An 8,373-nucleotide genomic window follows, 5' to 3' on the forward strand; every position below is an offset into this window, starting at 1 on the left:
GACAAACAAAATTTACAAATTAGTTTTATATACAGAAAATACTGTTATACAAATATGCGTATATGCCTATATTTCATTGAAAGTAGTACAAAGACAACATATCAAATGTTCATTTCATCTCATCTCATTATCTGTAGCCGCCTTATCCTGTTCTACAGGGTCGCAGGCAAGCTGGAGCCTATCCCAGCTGACTACGGGTGAAAGGCGGGGTACACCCTGGACAAGTCGCCAGGTCATCACAGGGCTGACACATAGACACAGACAACCATTCACACTCACATTCACACCTACGCTCAATTTAGAGTCACCAGTTAACCTAACCTGCATGTCTTTGGACTGTGGGGGAAACTGGAGCACCCGGAGGAAACCCATGCGGACACGGGAAGAACATGCAAACTCCACACAGAAAGGCCCTCGCCGGCCACGGGGCTCGAACCCAGAACCTTCTTGCTGTGAGGCGACAGCGCTAACCACTACACCACCGTGCCGCCCCATATACACACACATATATATATATATATATATATATATATATATATATATATATATATATATATATATATATATATATATATATATACACACACACACACACACACACACACATATATATATGGGACATTATGGTCAAAAAATAAATTTTCTAATTTTACTATTTTTTTTGCATTTACCTAACACTCAATGTTTCTTTTGTCATGTTTAATAAGAATAAAGATAGCATCTTGCTTTATCTGGCCTCCACTGTGGAAATTTTTTTTTTATTACAATTCAAATGCTTTTGTAAAATTGATTTATATATAAAATAACTCCATCATGAAGAATTAAAGCCCCTCCTTCACAGATGAGTGAAAATATTGAATAAATTTCCTCTTTTTGATTGCTTGGGTTAAAAATGCCAAGTTATGATGACTGAATTGATTATTCACTTAAATATGAATAATATGATACATTTTGGGTATTTGATATGGCGAAATAGGACACAATGGAAAAATCAAGAACACACCGGAAAGATGAGAATAACGGCGGTGGTAAAAGAACAGCGACTGTACCGGCTGAAGGTCGTGCGGGTCTCTGCTGCGGCGCGCGAGCATCGGGACATCACTACCACACCGGACGGAGCGGGGGCGGGGCAAAATGACTGGCCGTAGATTCTATCAAAAGTTCGATCTAAATTGACCATGGTTGCAAAATATTGGCCAAAAATACGCAAACACTACGAAATATGAAAGTAAGATGAAAAAGAAACATTCTATTGCCTTATACTGCAAGACTAAAACAAAATAAAACTGTCAAAACTCATCTTTTCAGTGATAACGTCCGAACAGATCACCCGCGTAACAGAAAGACCGCAAATGGAAGCACGATCAACTTCTAACTGTTGGAGTGGAAAATTCCATTCTACACATGCAAATTGTTAATGTGTGTCCTTCCCCGCACACAAATAACACGCTACGGTAAAAAATAGACCACAACTCATTTTATAGCTCAGAAACAAAATTGTAGATTTATAACAATGTTTATATGGCGTAGTGATTTTAAGTTACTACTTTTGGTGAGGTAGTGACCTTGACCCTGAGGCTTTCCGTTTAGATCAAAACACACGATCGTATTGGTTTTGGGTCTGCGGAAAATGGAGTTACAATGGTGATCAAATATTTTGCATTATGTTTTATTACAGTTATGATTATTCTGTGAGCGCACCAATCCTTAGGTGTATAAAGTTACAATTTAAAATACAATTAGTGATAACTGTAGACTTTTCAGTGGACTACAACCTTTTGAAGGGAATGCAATGTAGTCGACCATTTACAGTATCATGTCCCAGATCAAGCCGCCATTTTTCCACAAATTTGCAGAATTTTTGACAAATTCTGAATAGAGAATTCACATCAAAAATTTAGTTTTATCTGTATTATTTCTTTCATAATTTTATTTCAAATTAAAACCAACATCACCATTCAAAACCGTATAGTTTATTGACTGTGAGTATATTTAGTGGGGTACCCCCACAGTACCCAGTTTCTGAGACAGACCCATTGTATATATATTCTATGAGGCAGTAGACACAAAAATGAAGTGTAATCCAAAAATGAACAATTTAAAAATCACAGAAGTAAAATATACCAAGTGTCTGTACTTTATATTATTCTACTCTTACCTCTTACAGTTTTCAAAACTGAAACCTCCGAAGCGAGGCTGACACACACACACACACACATGCTGTCGCCATGACCCAAACTCTTATTTCCCGGAAATGGCCCGGCGCTAGAGCTCAGTGGTCTCAATACTCTTTTCGACAACTTCCTGTAACAACTTGGAAGTGTGTCACATCTACATCACACATGGGACCACTGGCTGAAGAAGGCGAAGAAAGGGGGACAACCTGGAGTATATTTTAAAATGGGAACACGCTTTCCCTCGGTAATAAGCATAAACATGTCTGAAAGTGATTTCTTTAGTCTAGTCTTGTTATTTATTTCGAATAGTGAACCGAATTGTATACACTGACCGGCCATTTTAATAGGAACACCTGTATGCGCATGCGTAGTGCGCGATTGTTACACTCTTATAACACGATGACATAGTGGCTACAGACCCTATATGAGGCAGTAGCCATAAAAATAATGACAAATAACTGAAGCCTGAAGGCCAGTATACAGTTGTGGTCAGAAGTTTACATATAGTGACAAGAAAGACAGAAAGAAAGAAAGAAAGAAAGAAAGAAAGAAAGAAAGAAAGAAAGAAAGAAAGAAAGAAAGAAAGAAAGCACAACTTTATTCATCACACACTTGTGAAATTTCCTCTCTGCATTTAACCCATCTGAAGCAGTGAACACACACATGCACAATGAGCACACACACATACCCAGAGCAGTGGGCAGCCATGCTAACAGCGCCCGGGGAGCAGTTGAGAGTTAGGTGCCTTGCTCAAGGGCACCTCAGCCCAAGGCCGTCCCATATTAACGCAACCACATGTCTTTGGACTGTGGGGGAAACCGGAGCACCCAGAGGAAACCCACGCAGACATGGGGAGAACATGCAAACTCCGCAGAGAAAGGCCCTTGCCAGCCGCTGGGTTCGAACTCGGAACCTTCTTGCTGTGAGGTGACCATGCTAACCACTACACCACTGTGCCACCCATGAATGTCATCTTGGATATGAATATTATGGCAATATTTGGGTTTTCAGTCATTTCTCTGAACTCAGGGCGGCACGGTGGTGTAGTGGTTAGCACCGTCGCCTCACAGCAAGAAGGTTCCGGGTTCAAACCCAGCGGCCGGCGAGGGCCTTTCTGTGTGGAGTTTGCATGTTCTCCCCGTGTCTGTGTGGGTTTCCTCTGGGTGCTCCGGTTTCCCCCACAGTCCAAAGACATGCAGTTAGGTTGATGTGGGGCGGTCTTGGGCTGAGGTGTCCTTGAGCAAGGTACCGGACCCCTGATTGCTCCCCGGGCATTTTGGTGTGGCTGCCCACTGCTCTGAGTGTGTGTGTTCACTGCTTCAGATGGGTTAAATGCAGAGGATGAATTTCACTGTAGTTGAAGTGAGCATGTGACGAATAATAAAGGTTTCTTTTCTTTCTTTCTTTTTTTTTCTTTTCTATTCTTTTTCTGTGACAGAATGATTGTACAGCATACATCTTTAGTTTAAAAAAACTATAATTTGGTGCACAATTTTCTTTGGGTTTTCTGAAATTAACACAGGGCCAGAAATATACATGCAGCACACCTAATATTTGGGTAAAATGTCTCTTTGCAAGATTCACCTTGACCAAACATTTTTGTTTACCATGAACAAGCTTCTGGCAGAATTCTGGTTGGATATTTCATGACTCTTCATGGTAGAATTGGTAGAGTTCAATTAAATTTGTTTTTTTTTTCTTGGCATGGACTCGACTTATAAGCACGGTCCATATATTTTCAATAGGGTTAAAGTCAGGGCTTGTTTAAAGCTTAATGTTAGCCTGCTTTATCCTCCACAACCAGCTCTGATGCATGTTTGGGTTCATTGTCCTGCTGTGACTCCCAATCATCTTCAAGTTTCCAATGGTTTGAGGTTATGCTGAATAATTCTAAGGTGGTCTTCCTTCTTCATTATTCCATCCACTTTGTGCAATGAACCAGTTCCACTGGCAGTAAAACAGCCCAGAGGATGATGATCCTACCACCACCACCAGCTGGTACAGTGTCCCTCTGTACATGGTGGTCATTGTAGCCAAGCAACCCAATCTTTGTCTCATCTGACCATACAGCTATCCTCCTGAAGGCTTTTTTCTTTGTCCATGTGGTGAGTTGCAAACTTTAGTTGAGCTTGAAAGTGTCAATTTTGGAGCAGGGGGTTATTTCTTGGATAGCAGTCTCTTAGTCCATGGTGAAATAAAACTCACTGAACTGTAGACAGTGTTCCATCAGCTTCCAGTTCATGGCAGGGCTGTGCCATGGTGGTTTCTGGGTTGTTCCTGACCATCCAAACCAATTCCCTTTCAACTGAGGGTGACAGTTTGGGTTTTCTTGAAGCAAAGTGGCTTGGCAAAGTGACTATACCTCACAATAACTTGCATACAATTGTTTGAACTGATCTTGGAATTTGCAGTTGTTTAGAAATGGCTCCAAGAGACATTCCGGAGTTGTGTATATCTGCGATCCTCTTTCTCAGATCTGCACTGAGCTCCTTGGACTTTCCCATTTTACTGTGTGTTGGTCAATCCAATGAGTGCTGTAAACAAACCCTTTTTATGAAGGCACAGACAAGCTACCAGCTGTAGTCAATCATGATCACTAACAGGAAGTTAAGAGACCTCGGGCCTTGGCAAGATAAGAGACATTTTGGAAGTTTCAGCACCTCTGAATGAATAATCTAAGTGAGCATAAGTAAATTTTTGACCCAGTATGTATAATTTTGACCCTGTGTTGATTTCAGTAAACCCAAAGAAAATTGTGCACCGAATTCTAGTGTGTGTTTTTTTTAAATTAAAGCTGTATGCTGTACAATCATTCTACCACAGAAAAAGAACAGTTCAGAGAAATCACTGAAAGCCCAAATATCGCCATGACATTTATATCCAAGATGACATTCATGTCACTGTATGCAAACTTCTGACCACAACTGTATGTGACAAGCTGAGAAACTAATGTTGTGGTAAGAGAGTACAGTAAATACTCTCTAATGGAATATGAATGTCAGTGATACCTGCAAAGAATTTCACACAATCTACAAAAGCTGAAAACTCATCCCAACTCTCCCCTATTATAAAAATAAACAGTTTATTCCATCAGAACATAGTTAAGTAATATTAACACACAGTTTATTTTTATATATGACCTCAGATAAAGCTAAGACTGGATGAGGGACACAGTTTTAGAAAGTTTAGACTAATCACTGTGCACAAACATAATGCACTTACAACCCCGATTCCAAAAAAAGTTGGGACAAAGTCTCATCTCATCTCATTATCTCTAGCCGCTTTATCCTTCTACAGGGTCGCAGGCAAGCTGGAGCCTATCCCAGCTGACTACGGGCGAAAGGCGGGGTACACCCTGGACAAGTCGCCAGGTCATCACAGGGCTGACACATAGACACAGACAACCACTCACACCCACATTCACACCTACGGTCAATTTAGAGTCACCAGTTAACCTAACCTGCATGTCTTTGGACTGTGGGGGAAACCGGAGCACCCGGAGGAAACCCACGCGGACACGGGGAGAACATGCAAACTCCACACAGAAAGGCCCTCGCCAGCCCCGGGGCTCGAACCCAGGACCTTCTTGCTGTGAGGCAACAGCGCTAACCACTACACCACCGTGCCGCCCTGGGACAAAGTACAAATTGTAAATAAAAACGGAATGCAATAATTTACAAATCTCAAAAACTGATATTGTATTCACAATAGAACATAGACAACATATCAAATGTCGAAAGTGAGACATTTTGAAATTTCATGCCAAATATTGGCTCATTTGAAATTTCATGACAGCAACACATCTCAAAAAAGTTGGGACAGGGGCAATAAGAGGCTGGAAAAGTTAAAGGTACCAAAAAGGAACAGCTGGAGGACCAAATTGCAACTCATTAGGTCAATTGGCAATAGGTCATTGACATGACTGGGTATAAAAAGAGCATCTTGGAGTGGCAGCGGCTCTCAGAAGTAAAGACGGGAAGAGGATCACCAATCCCCCTAATTCTGCGCCGACAAATAGTGGAGCAATATCAGAAAGGAGTTCGACAGTGTAAAATTGCAAAGAGTTTGAACATATCATCATCTACAGTGCATAATATCATCAAAAGATTCAGAGAATCTGGGAGAATCTCTGTGCATAAGGGTCAAGGCCGGAAAACCATACTGGGTGCCCATGATCTTCAGGCCCTTAGACGGCATTGCATCACATACAGGCATGCTTCTGTATTGGAAATCACAAAATGGGCTCAGGAATATTTCCAGAGAACATTATCTGTGAACACAATTCACCGTGCCATCCGCCGTTGCCAGCTAAAACTCTATAGTTCAAAGAAGAAGCCGTATCTAAACATGATCCAGAAGCGCAGACGTCTTCTCTGGGCCAAGGCTCATTTAAAATGGACTGTGGCAAAGTGGAAAACTGTTCTGTGGTCAGACGAATCAAAATTTGAAGTTCTTTATGGAAATCAGGGACGCTGTGTCATTCGGACTAAAGAGGAGAAGGATGACTCAAGTTGTTATCAGCGCTCAGTTCAGAAGCCTGCATCTCTGATATGGGGTTGCATTAGTGCGTGTGGCATGGGCAGCTTACACATCTGGAAAGACACCATCGATGCTGAAAGGTATATCCAGGTTCTAGAGCAACATATGCTCCCATCCAGGCAACGTCTCTTTCAGGGAAGACCTTGCATTTTCCAACATGACAATGCCAAACCACATACTGCATCAATTACAGCATCATGGCTGCGTAGAAGAAGGGTCCGGGTACTGAACTGGCCAGCCTGCAGTCCAGATCTTTCACCCATAGAAAACATTTGGCGCATCATAAAACGGAAGATACGACAAAAAAGACCTAAGACAGTTGAGCAACTAGAATCCTACTTTAGACAAGAATCGGTTAACATTCCTATCCCTAAACTTGAGCAACTTGTCTCCTCAGTCCCCAGACGTTTACAGACTGTTGTAAAGAGAAAAGGGGATGTCTCACAGTGGTAAACATGGCCTTGTCCCAACTTTTTTGAGATGTGTTGTTGTCATGAAATTTAAAATCACCTAATTTTTCTCTTTAAATGATACATTTTCTCAGTTTAAACATTTGATATGTCATCTATGTTCTATTCTGAATAAAATATGGAATTTTGAAACTTCCACATCATTGCATTCCGTTTTTATTTACAATTTGTACTTTGTCCCAACTTTTTTGGGAATCGGGGTTGTATTTTATAAAAATGTACATTTAACTTCCTCTTAGCATTTATTCTAGTTGCATGTCGACTGATTTCTATCCAATTCCACCTGCTAACTGACTACACTGTACTGATAAATAACTGTAACTAGTTATTTTAAAAAAAACTTACCTAAAATGACTTATAAATGAAGAATATCACTCATTCAGTAATATGCTTGCAGCAGACCGCTGGCATTACTGTTTCCATGGTTACACCGTGGCGTGCTCAATAGCATTTTGGGTAATGTAGTATTTTTTATTTGGACGTCGACAAATTAGCACGACTTACAGTAGTAAAATTTGTATCGAGATAACTTCTTGCCTTTATAACAGTTTGCACAATCGTTATACGATAGTGTAGTGAAAATTAAAGAGATTTTTTATCTCCAGGTGCGTCACTACTCAGATTTGAGGACTCCTTTTCCCAGGATGCTTTGAGCTACGGCACTCAAATCCAAGCCCGCCGTGTTTTTTGACTCGGTTGCCAGTTTGACAGGATCTACTCACCGTTCTGTTAATTATACAAAGTTTGTGTTGGTATACATAATTTGTGACGGTTTTGTAATTCATTATGGTGTATATGTTATTAAATTTTGCAAAGAAGATTGAATTGAGGTTTGATATTTGGTTAAACGAGCTAAAATCGTGGATATAGATTACAGATTTAAATATAATCTGGCAACCCGAGATAGATCTCTGACCACTGTATCGACCTGTTGAACGGAAGTGGAGTAGGCCGACCAGAATGAATATCCGGGGGGTAAATAAATAAATAAATAGTTATTTATTATATTGTTATTTGTGAGGATTAATTTAAACCTCGTTAAAAGGCATTAAAGATAGAGAAATATGCAGGAAAATCCAGACTGGTAAGAAACTTCACCAGTTGTGGGACTTTGTATTCCCACAGGAAAGTCTGGAATAGTCTTTAATTAGTCTTTTAATTAGTCTGACTTGTGTTATTGCATGCAA

The sequence above is a fragment of the Neoarius graeffei genome, chromosome 16, assembly GCF_027579695.1.
Source record: "Neoarius graeffei isolate fNeoGra1 chromosome 16, fNeoGra1.pri, whole genome shotgun sequence".
In the NCBI taxonomy this organism is placed as follows: Eukaryota; Metazoa; Chordata; class Actinopteri; order Siluriformes; family Ariidae; genus Neoarius; species Neoarius graeffei.